Source organism: Bufo gargarizans, unplaced genomic scaffold, assembly GCF_014858855.1.
Source record: "Bufo gargarizans isolate SCDJY-AF-19 unplaced genomic scaffold, ASM1485885v1 original_scaffold_2172_pilon, whole genome shotgun sequence".
NCBI classification, from domain to species: domain Eukaryota; kingdom Metazoa; phylum Chordata; class Amphibia; order Anura; family Bufonidae; genus Bufo; species Bufo gargarizans.
Genome location: NW_025334673.1, coordinates 195,149 through 212,424, shown reverse-complemented (window position 1 = coordinate 212,424; position 17,276 = coordinate 195,149). Strand labels below are relative to the sequence as shown.

Here is a 17,276-nt window from a genome sequence, read left to right as displayed (position 1 = left end):
CAGCATCTCCATATTACCAGAGATCAGCCCCCAGCGTCTCCATATTACCAGGGATCAGCCACCAGCATCTCCATATTACCAGAGATCAGCCTCCAGCATCTCCATATTACCAGAGATCAGCCTCCAGCATCTCCATATTACCAGAGATCAGCCTCCAAGCATCTCCATATTACCAGAGATCAGCCTCCAGCATCTCCATATTACCAGAGATCAGCCTCCAGCATCTCCATATTACCAGAGATCAGCCTCCAGCATCTCCATATTACCAGAGATCAGCCTCCAGCATCTCCATATTACCAGAGATCAGCCTCCAGCATCTCCATATTACCAGAGATCAGCCTCCAGCATCTCCATATTACCAGAGATCAGCCCCCAGCATCTCCATATTACCAGAGATCAGCCTCCAGCATCTCCATATTACCAGAGATCAGCCTCCAGCATCTCCATATTACCAGAGATCAGCCCCCAGCATCTCCATATTACCAGAGATCAGCCCCCAGCATCTCCATATTACCAGAGATCAGCCCCCAGCATCTCCATATTACCAGAGATCAGCCCCCAGCATCTCCATATTAGCAGAGATCAGCCTCCAGCATCTCCATATTACCAGAGATCAGCACCCAGCATCTCCATATTACCAGAGATCAGCACCCAGCATCTCCATATTACCAGAGATCAGCACCCAGCATCTCCATATTATCAGAGATCAGCCTCCAGCCTCTCCATATTACCAGAGATCAGCCTCCAGCCTCTCCATATTACCAGAGAACAGCCTCCAGCAACTCCATTTTACCAGAGATCAGCCTCCAGCATCTCCATATTACCAGAGATCAGCCCCCAGCATCTCCATATTACCAGAGATCAGCCCCCATCATCTCCATATTACCAGAGATCAGCCTCCAGCATCTCCATATTACCAGAGAACAGCCTCCAGCATCTCCATATTACCAGAGATCAGCCTCCAGCATCTCCATATTACCAGAGATCAGCCCCCAGCATCTCCATATTACCAGAGATCAGCCACCAGCATCTCCATATTACCAGAGATCAGCCTCCAGCATCTCCATATTACCAGAGATCAGCCTCCAGCATCTCCATATTACCAGAAATCAGCCCCCACCATCTCCATATTACCAGAGATCAGCCTCCAGCATCTCCATATTACCAGAGATCAGCCTCCAGCATCTCCATATTACCAGAGAACAGCCTCCAGCATCTCCATATTACCAGAGATCAGCCTCCAGCATCTCCATATTACCAGAGATCAGCCTCCAGCATCTCTATATTACCAGAGATCAGCCTCCAGCATCTCCATATTACCAGAGATCAGCCTCCAGCATCTCCATATTACCAGAGAACAGCCTCCAGCATCTCCATATTACCAGAGATCAGCCCCCAGCATCTCCATATTACCAGAGATCAGCCTCCAGCATCTCCATATTACCAGAGATAAGCCCCCAGCATCTCCATATTACCAGAGATCAGCACCCAGCATCTCCATATTACCAGAGATCAGCCTCCAGCATCTCCATATTACCAGAAATCAGCCACCAGCCCCAGCATCTCCAAATTACCAGAGATCAGCCACCAGCCCCAGCATCTCCAAATTACCAGAGATCAGCCTCCAGCATCTCCATATTACCAGAGATCAGCCTCCAGCATCTCCATATTACCAGAAATCAGCCTCCAGCATCTCCATATTACCAGAGATCAGCCTCCAGCATCTCCATATTACCAGAGATCAGCCTCCAGCATCTCTATATTACCAGAGATCAGCCTCAAGCATCTCCATATTACCAGAGATCAGCCTCCAGCATCTGCATATTACCAGAGATCAGCCTCCAACATCTCCATATTACCAGAGATCAGCCTCCAGCATCTCCATATTACCAGAGATCAGCCCCCAGCATCTCCATATTACCAGAGATCAGCCTCCAGCATCTCCATATTACCAGAGATCAGCCTCCAGCATCTCTCATATTACCAGAGATCAGCCTCCAGCATCTCCATATTACCAGAGATCAGCCTCCAGCATCTCCATATTACCAGAGATCAGCCTCCAGCATCTCCATATTACCAGAGATCAGCCTCCAGCATCTCCATATTACCAGAGATCAGCCCCAGCATCTCCATATTACCAGAGATCAGCCTCTAGCATCTCCATATACCAGAGATCAGCCTCCAGCATCTCCATATTACCAGAGATCAGCCTCCAGCATCTCCATATTACCAGAGATCAGCCCCCAGCATCTCCATATTACCAGAGATCAGCCCCCAGCATCTCCATATTACCAGAGATCAGCCTCCAGCATCTCCATATACCAGAGATCAGCCCCCAGCATCTCCATATTACCAGAGATCAGCCCCCAGCATCTCCATATTACCAGAGATCAGCCTCCAGCATCTCCATATTACCAGAGATCAGCCTCCAGCATCTCCATATTACCAGAGATCAGCCTCCAGCATCTCCATATTACCAGAGATCAGCCCCCAGCATCTCCATATTACCAGAGATCAGCCCCCAGCATCTCCATATTACCAGAGATCAGCCTCCAGCATCTCCATATTACCAGAGATCAGCCTCCAGCATCTCCATATTACCAGAAATCGGCCTCCAGCATCTCCATATTACCAGAGATCAGCCTCCAGCATCTCCATATTACCAGAAATCAGCCTCCAGCATCTCCATATTACCAGAGATCAGCCTCCAGCATCTCCATATTACCAGAGATCAGCCTCCAGCATCTCTATATTATCAGAGATCAGCCTCAAGCATCTCCATATTACCAGAGATCAGCCTCCAGCATCTGCATATTACCAGAGATCAGCCTCCAGCATCTCCATATTACCAGAGATCAGCCTCCAGCATCTCCATATTACAAGAAATCAGCCTCCAGCATCTCCATATTACCAGAGATCAGCCTCCAGCATCTCCATATTACCAGAGATCAGCCCCCAGCATCTCCATATTACCAGAGATCAGCCTCCAGCATCTCCATATTACCAGAGATCAGCCTCCAGCATCTCCATATTACCAGAGATCAGCCCCCAGCATCTCTATATTACCAGAGATCAGCCTACAGCGTCTCCATATTACCAGAGATCAGCCACCAGCATCTCCATATTACCAGAGATCAGCCCCCAGCATCTCCATATTACCAGAGATCAGCCCCCAGCATCTCCATATTACCAGAGATCAGCCTCAAGCATCTCCATATTACCAGAGATCAGCCTCCAGCATTTCCATATTACCAGAGATCAGCCTCCAGCATCTCCATATTACCAGAGATCAGCCTCCAGCATCTCCAAATTACCAGAGATCAGCCTCCAGCATCTCCAAATTACCAGAGATCAGCCTCCAGCATCTCCATATTACCAGAGATCAGCCCCCAGCATCTCCATATTACCAGAGATCAGCCTCCAGCATCTCCATATTACCAGAGATCAGCCACCAGCCCCAGCATCTCCATATTACCAGAGATCAGCCCCCAGCATCTCTATATTACCAGAGATCAGCCTACAGCATCCATAATATGGAGATGCTGGGGGCTGATCTCTGGTAATATGGAGATGCTGGAGGCTGATCTCTGGTAATATGGAGATGCTGGAGGCTGATCTCTGGTAATATGGAGATGCTGGGGGCTGATCTCTGGTAATATAGAGATGCTGGAGGCTGATCTCTGGTAATATAGAGATGCTGGAGGCTGATCTCTGGTAATATGGAGATGCTGGAGGCTGATCTCTGGTAATATGGAGATGCTGGAGGCTGATCTCTGGTAATATGGAGATGCTGGAGGCTGATCTCTGGTAATATGGAGATGCTGGGGGCTGATCTCTGGTAATATAGAGATGCTGGAGGCTGATCTCTGGTAATATGGAGATGCTGGAGGCTGATCTCTGGTAATATGGAGATGCTGGAGGCTGATCTCTGGTAATATGGAGATGCTGGGGGCTGATCTCTGGTAATATGGAGATGCTGGAGGCTGATCTCTGGTAATATGGAGATGCTGGAGGCTGATCTCTGGTAATATGGAGATGCTGGAGGCTGATCTCTGGTAATATGGAGATGCTGGGCCTGGTGGCTGATCTCTGGTAATATGGAGATGCTGGAGGCTGATCTCTGGTAATATGGAGATGCTGGAGGCTGATCTCTGGTAATATGGAGATGCTGGGGGCTGATCTCTGGTAATATGGAGATGCTGGGGGCTGATCTCTGGTAATATGGAGATGCTGGGGGCTGATCTCTGGTAATATGGAGATGCTGGGGGCTGATCTCTGGTAATATGGAGATGCTGGAGGCTGATCTCTGGTAATATGGAGATGCTGGAGGCTGATCTCTGGTAATATGGAGATGCTGGAGGCAGATCTCTGGTAATATGGAGATGCTGGAGGCTGATCTCTGGTAATATGGAGATGCTGGAGGCTGATCTCTGGTAATATGGAGATGCTGGAGGCTGATCTCTGGTAATATGGAGATGCTGGGGGCTGATCTCTGGTAATATGGAGATGCTGGAGGCTGATCTCTGGTAATATGGAGATGCTGGGGCTGGTGGCTGATCTCTGGTAATATGGAGATGCTGGGGGCTTATCTCTGGTAATATGGAGATGCTGGGGGCTGATCTCTGGTAATATGGAGATGCTTGAGGCTGATCTCTGGTAATATGGAGATGCTGGAGGCTGATCTCTGGTAATATGGAGATGCTGGGGGCTGATCTCTGGTAATATGGAGATGCTGGGGGCTGATCTCTGGTAATATGGAGATGCTGGAGGCTGATCTCTGATAATATGGAGATGCTGGGGGCTGATCTCTGGTAATATAGAGATGCTGGAGGCTGATCTCTGGTAATATGGAGATGCTGGAGGCTGATCTCTGGTAATATGGAGATGCTGGAGGCTGATCTCTGGTAATATGGAGATGCTGGAGGCTGATCTCTGGTAATATACCAGAGATCAGCCTCCAGCATCTCCATATTACCAGAGATCAGCCTCCCGCATCTTCTATAATGGAGTCATATTTAGGACCTAACCTGGGTAAGGTATTTTAACCAATATATTAATTAAAGCCTAACGCGGCAGTAAGAGCTCCCCGGACCCCGGTGTAGTATAAAGCGTCACTGCTATTACTATAGGTACTAAACCTGAATGTCAGCAGACGGGGGAAGGTACTGCTTATCCTTACTAATTGTTCCTACAAACCAGATTACACTGAGCGTCCCCACTTCAGCAGGAGTTGGGGTACTAGACAGTGAGGAGGACGCGGGAGAGGGCACTAACTGCCACCCTCTCACTAGGTATACAAGATACTACAGTGTACCTGGCTATTACTAGCGCTATGCTGCTGGCAGTTTGGCAGTGTAAAGCAGTAGGGACCTAAAGGCCTTTCCCCACTGTCAAGGAAGTGCAAGTTGCACCCATACACACAGCGGATCGGCTGGAGGCTGACAGGCTAGAAGCACTACACACTATAGTGATCACTGATAGATGACGTGTATGAATGATCACACTATTAGTGATCACTGATAGATGACGTGTATGAATGATCACACTATTAGTGATCACTGATAGATGACGTGTATGAATGATCACACTATTAGTGATCACTGATAGATGACGTGTATGAATGATCACACTATTAGTGATCACTGATAGATGACGTGTATGAATGATCACACTATTAGTGATCACTGATAGATGACGTGTATGAATGATCGCACTATTGGTGATCACTGATAGATGACGTGTATGAATGATCGCACTATTGGTGATCACTGATAGATGACGTGTATGAATGATCACACTATCCACTTAATGTGTAGGCGCAGCGTCCACCGGTGCACCGTGGTCCGGCCTGGGGTGCAGTGTGTGCACATTCCGGCGCAGCGTCCACCGGTGCACCGTGGTCCGGCCTGGGGTGCAGTGTGTGCACATTCCGGCGCAGCGCACTGCTAATACTCGGGTCTGATCTGGCCTAAGTGTTTGCGCCCCGTCCTGATGACGCATTCAGGAGGCGACTGGCACCGGAGTATGGCGGCCTGCCCTGTGGGTGCTTCTAGTTACAGGTAATAGGCCAGCGCCGATGCAGAATAACACTATGAGCGGGCGATCGTCCTGCCAATCAGTAATTTCAGCATTTACCCCCAGTGCTGTGGCTACACCCATTGCTGCCCATTTCCCCTGAAGAAGCCAGAATACTGGCGAAACATGTCGGGGGCAGTTGTAGTTTCTAATGTCAGTCTCCTCCTTCCCAGTGAACAAGCGGTGGTTAGCGGAGATTTCAATAGTGCGATCATTCATACACGTCATCTATCAGTGATCACCAATAGTGCGATCATTCATACACGTCATCTATCAGTGATCACCAATAGTGCGATCATTCATACACGTCATCCATCAGTGATCACCAATAGTGCGATCATTCATACATGTCGGGGGCAGTTGTAGTTTCTAATGTCAGTCTCCTCCTTCCCAGTGAACAAGCGGTGGTTAGCGGAGATTTCAATAGTGCGATCATTCATACACGTCATCTATCAGTGATCACCAATAGTGCGATCATTCATACACGTCATCTATCAGTGATCACCAATAGTGTGATCATTCATACATGTCATCTATCAGTGATCACTAATAGTGTGATCATTCATACACGTCATCTATCAGTGATCACCAATAGTGTGATCATTCATACACGTCATCTATCAGTGATCACCAATAGTGCGATCATTCATACACGTCATCTATCAGTGATCACTATAGTGTGTAGTGCTTCTAGCCTGTCAGCCTCCAGCCGATCCGCTGTGTGTATGGGTGCAACTTGCACTTCCTTGACAGTGGGGAAAGGCCTTTAGGTCCCTACTGCTTTACACTGCCAAACTGCCAGCAGCATAGCGCTAGTAATAGCCAGCGACACTGGATTAGTTGCCGATTAATTTCTACGATTAATCGATTAATCGGGAAAAACGACAAAATTACAAAACAGAGAGGTTTATATGATCTTACTTGAAAAATTATGTTCAAAGGCCATATTAAAACAAATTGTGGACGACACTATTATGGGGGATCTGTGGACGACACTATTATGGGGGATCTGTGGACGACACTATTATGGGGGATCTGTGGACGACACTATTATGGGGGGTCTGTGGACGACACTATTATGGGGGGTCTGTGGACGACACTATTATGGGGGGTCTGTGGACGACACTATTATGGGGGGTCTGTGGACGACACTATTATGGGGGGTCTGTGGACGACACTATTATGGGGGATCTGTGGACGACACTATTATGGGGGATCTGTGGACGACACTATTATGGGGGATCTGTGGACGACACTATTATGGGGGATCTGTGGACGACACTATTATGGGGGATCTGTGGACGACACTATTATGGGGGATCTGTGGACGACACTATTATGGGGGATCTGTGGACGACACTATTATGGGGGATCTGTGGACGACACTATTATGGGGGATCTGTGGACGACACTATTATGGGGGATCTGTGGACGACACTATTATGGGGGATCTGTGGACGACACTATTATGGGGGATCTGTGGACGACACTATTATGGGGGATCTGTGGACGACACTATTATGGGGGATCTGTGGACGACACTATTATGGGGGATCTGTGGACGACACTATTATGGGGGATCTGTGGACGACACTATTATGGGGGATCTGTGGACGACACTATTATGGGGGATCTGTGGACGACACTATTATGGGGGATCTGTGGACGGCGTAGTTATGGAGAGGGGGATCTGTGGACGGCGTAGTTATGGAGAGGGGGATCTGTGGACGGCGTAGTTATGGAGAGGGGGATCTGTGGACGGCGTAGTTATGGAGAGGGGGATCTGTGGACGGCGTAGTTATGGAGAGGGGGATCTGTGGACGGCGTAGTTATGGAGAGGGGGATCTGTGGACGGCGTAGTTATGGAGAGGGGGATCTGTGGACGGCGTAGTTATGGAGAGGGGGATATGTGCACTGTTATGGGCATAACAGTGCACAGATCCCTTTCCTCATAACAGTGCACAGATCCCCCTTCCCATAGCAGTGCTATACACAGACCCCCCTCCCCATAGCAGTGCCATAGACAGATTCTCCCCCCTCCCCATAGCAGTGCTATACACAGACCCCCCTCCCCATAGCAGTGCTATACACAGACCCCCCCTCCCCATAGCAGTGCCATAGACAGATCCTCCCCCCTCCCCATAGCAGTGCTATACACAGACCCCCCCCTCCTCCCCATAGCAGTGCTATACACAGACCCCCCTCCCCATAGCAGTGCCATAGACAGATCCTCCCCCCTCCCCATAGCAGTGATATACACAGACCCCCCTCCCCATAGCAGTGCCATACACAGACCCCCCCTCCCCATAGCAGTGCCATAGACAGACCCCCCCTCCCCATAGCAGTGCCATAGACAGATCCTCCCCCCTCCCCATAGCAGTGCTATACACAGACCCCCCCCTCCTCCCCATAGCAGTGCTATACACAGACCCCCCTCCCCATAGCAGTGCCATAGACAGATCCTCCCCCCTCCCCATAGCAGTGCTATACACAGACCCCCCTCCCCATAGCAGTGCTATACACAGACCCCCCTCCCCATAGCAGTGCCATAGACAGATCCTCCCCCCTCCCCATAGCAGTGCCATAGACAGATCCTCCCCCCTCCCCATAGCAGTGCTATACACAGACCCCCCTTCCCATAGCAGTGCCATAGACAGATCCTCCCCCTCCCCATAGCAGTGCTATACACAGACCCCCCTTCCCATAGCAGTGCCATAGACAGATCCCCCCTCCCCCTTCCCCCTAACAGCCCCGGCCCCGATGCTTGCATCTTTATGTTACCTTTTTACAATGACGCTCCTGTAACAGCCAGGCAGAGCGGACGGCGGCGTAACGTCACTCAATCACGTGACGCGCCTGCCCCGCCCACTTCATGAATGAAGGAGGCGGAGCAGGTGCGTCACGTGAGTGAGTGACGTTACGCCGCCGTCCGCTCTGCCTGGCTGTTACAGGAGCGTCATTGTAAAAAGGTAACATAAAGATGCAGCGACCGCCCGCCCGCATAGCAACGAATCGGCGATTATTCGATAACTGGATTCGTCGACAACGAATCCAGTTATCGAATATAATCGATTACATCGATTAATCGTTGCAGCCCTAAGTATCTTGTATACCTAGTGAGAGGGTGGCAGTTAGTGCCGTCTCCCGCGTCCTCCTCACCGTCTAGTACCCCAACTCCTGCTGAAGTGGGGACGCTCAGTGTAATCTGGTTTGTAAAGATAAGCAGTACCTTCCCCCGTCTGCTGACATTCAGGTTTAGTACCTATAGTAATAGCAGTGACGCTTTATACTACACCGGGGTCCGGGGAGCTCTTACTGCCGCGTTAGGCTTTAGACTTCCATAATGGAAGAGCTCATTAGTACTCACCCCATAAGACGCAGGGGCATTTCCCCCACTTCTGGGGGGGGGGGGGGGGTACTTCTTATGGGGGCTTCTTATGTGTTTGCATTATTTTTTTATTGTTACATCTCTCACTTTGTAGGCCACCCTCACCACTTTCCAGAAAGGGAGGGGGGCTTGGCAAGGGTGGGACGGGGCATGGGCAGCAACCGTAACGGTTTTATCTTCATTTACACCAGTTTTCAGGAAGGGAGGGGGGGCTTGGTAAGGGTGGGACGGGGCATGGACAGCAACCGTAACGGTTTTATCTTCATTTACACCACTTTCCAGAAAGGGAGGGGGGGGCTTGGCAAGGGTGGGACGGGGCATGGGCAGCAACCGTAACGGTTTTATCTTCATTTACACCAGTTTCCAGAAAGGGAGGGGGGGGCTTGGCAAGGGTGGGACGGGGCATGGACAGCAACCGTAACGGTTTTATCTTCATTTACACCAGTTTTCAGGAAGGGAGGGGGGGCTTGGCAAGGGTGGGACGGGGCATGGACAGCAACCGTAACGGTTTTATCTTCATTTACACCAGTTTCCAGAAAGGGAGGGGGGGGCTTGGCAAGGGGGGGACGGGGCATGGACAGCAACCGTAACGGTTTTATCTTCATTTACACCAGTTTTCAGAAAGGGAGGGGGGGGCTTGGTAAGGGTGGGACGGGGCATGGGCAGCAACCGTAACGGTTTTATCTTCATTTACACCAGTTTTCAGAAAGGGAGGGGGGGCTTGGCAAGGGTGGGAAGGGGCATGGACAGTAACCGTAACGGTTTTATCTTCATTTACACCAGTTTTCAGAAAGGGAGGGGGGGGCTTGGTAAGGGTGGGACGGGGCATGGGCAGCAACCGTAACGGTTTTATCTTCATTTACACCAGTTTTCAGGAAGGGAGGGGGGGCTTGGCAAGGGTGGGACGGGGCATGGGCAGCAACCGTAACGGTTTTATCTTCATTTACACCAGTTTCCAGAAAGGGAGGGGGGGGCTTGGCAAGGGTGGGACGGGGCATGGGCAGCAACCGTAACGGTTTTATCTTCATTTACACCAGTTTCCAGAAAGGGAGGGGGCTTGGTAAGGGTGGGACGGGGCATGGACAGTAACCGTAACGGTTTTATCTTCATTTACACCAGTTTCCAGGAAGGGAGGGGGGGCTTGGTAAGGGTGGGACGGGGCATGGGCAGCAACCGCAACGGTTTTATCTTCATTTACACCACTTTTCAGGAAGGGAGGGGGGGCTTGGTAAGGGTGGGACGGGGCATGGACAGCAACCGTAACGGTTTTATCTTCATTTACACCACTTTCCAGAAAGGGAGGGGGGGCTTGGCAAGGGTGGGACGGGGCATGGGCAGCAACCGTAACGGTTTTATCTTCATTTACACCAGTTTCCAGAAAGGGAGGGGGGGCTTGGCAAGGGTGGGAAGGGGCATGGACAGCAACCGTAATGATTTTATCTTCATTTACACCACTTTTCAGGAAGGGAGGGGGGGCTTGGCAAGGGTGGGACGGGGCATGGACAGCAACCGTAACGGTTTTATCTTCATTTACACCAGTTTCCAGGAAGGGAGGGGGGTCTTGGTAAGGGTGGGACGGGGCATGGACAGTAACCGTAACGGTTTTATCTTCATTTACACCACTTTTCAGGAAGGGAGGGGGGGCTTGGTAAGGGTGGGACGGGGCATGGACAGTAACCGTAACGGTTTTATCTTCATTTACACCAGTTTTCAGGCAGGGAGGGGGGGCTTGGTAAGGGTGGGACGGGGCATGGACAGTAACCGTAACGGTTTTATCTTCATTTACACCAGTTTTCAGGCGTCAGTGAAGCCAGAGATGTAAGATTTCTGTTTAGGAACATGGACTGCCGGAGGAGGCACCACATGTGTGATGAGGCCTGAGCCTTGTCCCAGATTAGGCGCACCCACCAGCATCGCAGGGGATAGTAACACTGGCATCGCAGACAATCATTTCAGGTGTTACTCTCTCACTGCATCCCTCACTTGTCAGACATTAGAAATCCCATAAGATTGGGGCCACACGGCGCTAAAACGGTTATTTCTACAAAATGTTACCTTCTGGATCAGTAGTTAGCAGATTTCTGAAAATCATTGCATACAGTCTCCTGAAACAGAGAGATGATAATTTACATCTAGATGGACTTTCCGACAGGGTTCCGAGCTCCATTTGCAGTAATACCATAAACATGTCCGTGCATCCCACCCCAGATACCTGTGCAGCGTTTCATCCTCTGTCCGAATATATACACGGAAAACATAGGAAACACCGACCGCACGTTCCAGATTTATTCCATCATTTACAGGAAACCTCCACAACCTAAATCTCACCGGATTGTTTTGTGGAAATCATCCATTTTTATCCACTTTAGTGTAATGTGCATGGGTACATTTACCCCAATATAGCAGCCGAAATACGAGCTAAGGCCAATGAGCCCCCAATAATCAGGTGGCCCCCATTATTCAGGCTGTTTGTACTGTACTAAGAGGATGACTAAGCTCTAGTGCCCACCTATTACATCATGACATAGATGTGCAATTACTTAAAGGGGTTGTCCAGGCTACTGATGAGGTATCCTCAGGATAGTCATCAGTATCAGATGGGTGGGGTCCGGCACCTCCAGCGATTAGCGGAGCGGAAGCAGAAGGGTCTGCACACTGTATTTCAGGAGCTCTGCACTTGAATAGGAGCTGCACTGCAGTACCCAGCATGCCCACTGCACAGCTGTCTTATTCTACATTCATACACTGTTTAGTTTAATCCAGTGCCGCAGCCACCCAAAACAGCTCATCAGAGGGGGTGCCAGGTGCAGGACCGCCACTGATCCGATATTGCTAGTATCAGCACATGTCAATATCCATATCTGGATACCTGAAACAGCCCTAATCTGAATACTATTGTAATTGCAGGTAATAAACAATGTAGCATAGCCCCGAGTTACTCAATACAATGCATTTGTATAGCACCACCGGCTGTTATTCTTATTTCTTTGTCCTGCTCACTGAGAAGGTCGCACATGCTCAGTGTCATCCTTCCTCTGCCTCCTGAGCTGTGATACGCAGAGCACGGACACGCCCCCTGAGCTGCAGCAGAAAGGACACTGCCCTTGAGCTGTCAGCTGGAGATAAATCTAGCAGAGCAATGAATGGGGAGATCTCTGGATCCATGTGAGGTCCAGGACCGGCTCTGGCTTTGTTAGAAAGAGGTTGTCATGTCCTATACGATGTCTGGTTTTCAATGTTTAGATTTGTCCTGGGATAACCACTTTAAGTGGAAGGGGGTAAAGGAAGATAACGGGACACCCAAAATAATATTGGGGTCAATTCTATTCTACAGACTGAAAAAATCCCTTCTGGAAAATGACATCAAACATTGATTGTTAGAAGCCCATCAGTTACCTGGGTTCTTTCACAGAGAAGCTCTGTACCCCAAATAGTTCTCCGAGAGGATCATTAGAGCAGTGGACAATGTGCTGCTGCTTCTTGTCATACAACTGCTTGGCCATAATGTACTGACCAAGATGGTGAATTACCTACAGAGCAAGTACAAAGACACAGCAATAACCAGCATACAGAATATCACAGCATCATACATCATCATCAGGGATTGTGCACCCACCTCTTTCATTGTAAAGGTTTCCTTCTTGGCACCACCAGATTGTAACAGATTTAGCAGAAGAGCATTTGGTCTTACCTTAAAAATAAAGAAAATGTTGCATATGAACATATAATGCCAAGACTGAAGTGTAGGTTTACAGACTTACACAGAGAATGCTATGACTCACTGATAACACCTCCCCTGTGTACAGATATCAGGGACTGACAGCTATCTCTGTATACACACTTACACAGAGAATACTATCACTGATAACACCTCCCTGTGTACAGCTATCAGTGACTGACAGCTATCTCTGTATACACACTTACACAGAGATTACTATCACTGATAACACCTCCCTGTGTACAGCTATCAGTGACTGACAGCTATCTCTGTATACACACTTACACAGAGAATACTATCACTGATAACACCTCCCTGTGTACAGCTATCAGTGACTGACAGCTATCTCTGTATACACACTTACACAGAGAATACCATCACTGATAACACCTCCCTGTGTACAGCTATCAGGGACTGACAGATATCTCTGTATACACACTTACACAGAGAATACTATCACTGATAACACCTCCCTGTGTACAGATACCAGTGACTGACAGCTATCTCTGTATACACACTTACACAGAGAATACTATCACTGATAACACCTCCCCTGTGTACAGATATCAGTGACTGACAGCTATCTCTGTATACACACTTACACAGAGAATACTATCACTGATAACACCTCCCTGTGTACAGATATCAGTGACTGACAGCTATCTCTGTATACACACTTACACAGAGAATACTATCACTGATAACACCTCCCCTGTGTACAGATATCAGTGACTGACAGCTATCTCTGTATACACACTTACACAGAGAATACTATCACTGATAACACCTCCCCTGTGTACAGATATCAGTGACTGACAGCTATCTCTGTATACACACTTACACAGAGAATACTATCACTGATAACACCTCCCTGTGTACAGCTATCAGGGACTGACAGCTATCTCTGTATACACACTTACACAGAGATTACTATCACTGATAACACCTCCCCTGTGTACAGATATCAGTGACTGACAGCTATCTCTGTATACACACTTACACAGAGAATACTATCACTGATAACACCTCCCTGTGTACAGATATCAGTGACTGACAGCTATCTCTGTATACACACTTACACAGAGAATACCATCACTGATAACACCTCCCTGTGTACAGATATCAGTGACTGACAGCTATCTCTGTATACACACTTACACAGAGAATGCTATGACTGATAACACCTCCCCTGTGTACAGATACCAGGGACTGACAGCTATCTCTGTATACACACTTACACAGAGAATACCATCACTGATAACACCTCCCCTGTGTACAGATATCAGGGACTGACAGCTATCTCTGTATACACACTTACACAGAGAATACTATCACTGATAACACCTCCCTGTGTACAGATATCAGGGACTAACAGCTATCTCTGTATACACACTTACACATAGAATACTATCACTGATAACACCTCCCTGTGTACAGATACCAGTGACTGACAGCTATCTCTGTATACACACTTACACAGAGAATACTATCACTGATAACACCTCCCTGTGTACAGATATCAGTGACTGACAGCTATCTCTGTATACACACTTACACAGAGATTACTATCACTGATAACACCTCCCCTGTGTACAGATATCAGGGACTGACAGCTATCTCTGTATACACACTTACACAGAGAATACTATCACTGATAACACCTCCCCTGTGTACAGATATCAGGGACTGACAGCTATCTCTGTATACACACTCACACAGAGAATACCATCACTGATAACACCTCCCTGTGTACAGATACCAGGGACTGACAGCTATCTCTGTATACACACTTACACAGAGAATGCTATCACTGATAACACCTCCCTGTGTACAGATATCAGTGACTGACAGCTATCTCTGTATACACACTTACACAGAGATTACTATCACTGATAACACCTCCCCTGTGTACAGATATCAGGGACTGACAGCTATCTCTGTATACACACTTACACAGAGAATACCATCACTGATAACACCTCCCTGTGTACAGATATCAGGGACTGACAGCTATCTCTGTATACACACTTACACAGAGAATACTATCACTGATAACACCTCCCCTGTGTACAGATATCAGGGACTGACAGCTATCTCTGTATACACACTCACACAGAGAATACCATCACTGATAACACCTCCCTGTGTACAGATACCAGGGACTGACAGCTATCTCTGTATACACACTTACACAGAGAATGCTATCACTGATAACACCTCCCTGTGTACAGATATCAGTGACTGACAGCTATCTCTGTATACACACTTACACAGAGAATGCTATCACTGATAACACCTCCCTGTGTACAGATATCAGTGACTGACAGCTATCTCTGTATACACACTTACACAGAGAATACTATCACTGATAACACCTCCTTGTGTACAGATATCAGGGACTGACAGATATCTCTGTATACACACTCACACAGAGAATACCATCACTGATAACACCTCCCTGTGTACAGATACCAGGGACTGACAGCTATCTCTGTATACACACTTACACAGAGAATGCTATCACTGATAACACCTCCCTGTGTACAGATATCAGTGACTGACAGCTATCTCTGTATACACACTTACACAGAGAATACTATCACTGATAACACCTCCCCTGTGTACAGCTATCAGGGACTGGCCGCTATCTCTGTATACACACTTACACAGAGAATACTATCACTGATAACACCTCCCTGTGTACAGATATCAGGGACTGACAGCTATCTCTGTATACACACTTACACAGAGATTACTATCACTGATAACACCTCCCTGTGTACAGCTATCAGGGACTGACAGCTATCTCTGTATACACACTTACACAGAGATTACTATCACTGATAACACCTCCCTGTGTACAGATATCAGTGACTGACAGCTATCTCTGTATACACACTTACACAGAGAATACCATCACTGATAACACCTCCCCTGTGTACAGATATCAGTGACTGACAGCTATCTCTGTATACACACTTACACAGAGATTACTATCACTGATAACACCTCCCCTGTGTACAGATATCAGTGACTGACAGCTATCTCTGTATACACACTTACACAGAGAATACTATCACTGATAACACCTCCCCTGTGTACAGCTATCAGTGACTGACAGCTATCTCTGTATACACACTTACACAGAGAATACTATCACTGATAACACCTCCCTGTGTACAGATATCAGGGACTGACAGCTATCTCTGTATACACACTTACACAGAGAATGCTATGACTCACTGATAACACCTCCCTGTGTACAGCTATCAGGGACTGACCGCTATCTCTGTATACACACTTACACAGAGATTACTATCACTGATAACACCTCCCTGTGTACAGATATCAGGGACTGACAGCTATCTCTGTATACACACTTACACAGAGAATACTATCACTGATAACACCTCCCCTGTGTACAGATATCAGTGACTGACAGCTATCTCTGTATACACACTTACACAGAGATTACTATCACTGATAACACCTCCCTGTGTACAGATATCAGGAACTGACAGCTATCTCTGTATACACACTTACACAGAGAATACTATCACTGATAACACCTCCCTGTGTACAGATATCAGTGACTGACAGCTATCTCTGTACACACACTTACACAGAAAATACTATCACTGATAACACCTCCCCTGTGTACAGATATCAGGGACTGACAGCTATCTCTGTATACACACTTACACAGAGCATACCATCACTGATAACACCTCCCTGTGTACAGATATCAGGGACTGACAGCTATCTCTGTATACACACTTACACAGAGATTAATATCACTGATAACACCTCCCCTGTGTACAGATATCAGTGACTGACAGCTATCTCTGTATACACACTTACACAGAGAATGCTATCACTGATAACACCTCCCTGTGTACAGATATCAGGGACTGACAGCTATCTCTGTATACACACTTACACAGAGCATACCATCACTGATAACACCTCCCTGTGTACAGATATCAGGGACTGACAGCTATCTCTGTATACACACTTACACAGAGATTAATATCACTGATAACACCTCCCCTGTGTACAGATACCAGTGACTGACAGCTATCTCTGTATACACAC

The 17,276-nt window shown here is 47.9% G+C and overlaps 1 pseudogene; it reads right to left on the bottom strand.

Annotated features, from left to right (window-relative positions):
* LOC122924049 overlaps positions 1-17,276 on the bottom strand; it is a 54,429-nt pseudogene that overhangs the window by 24,017 nt on the left and 13,136 nt on the right.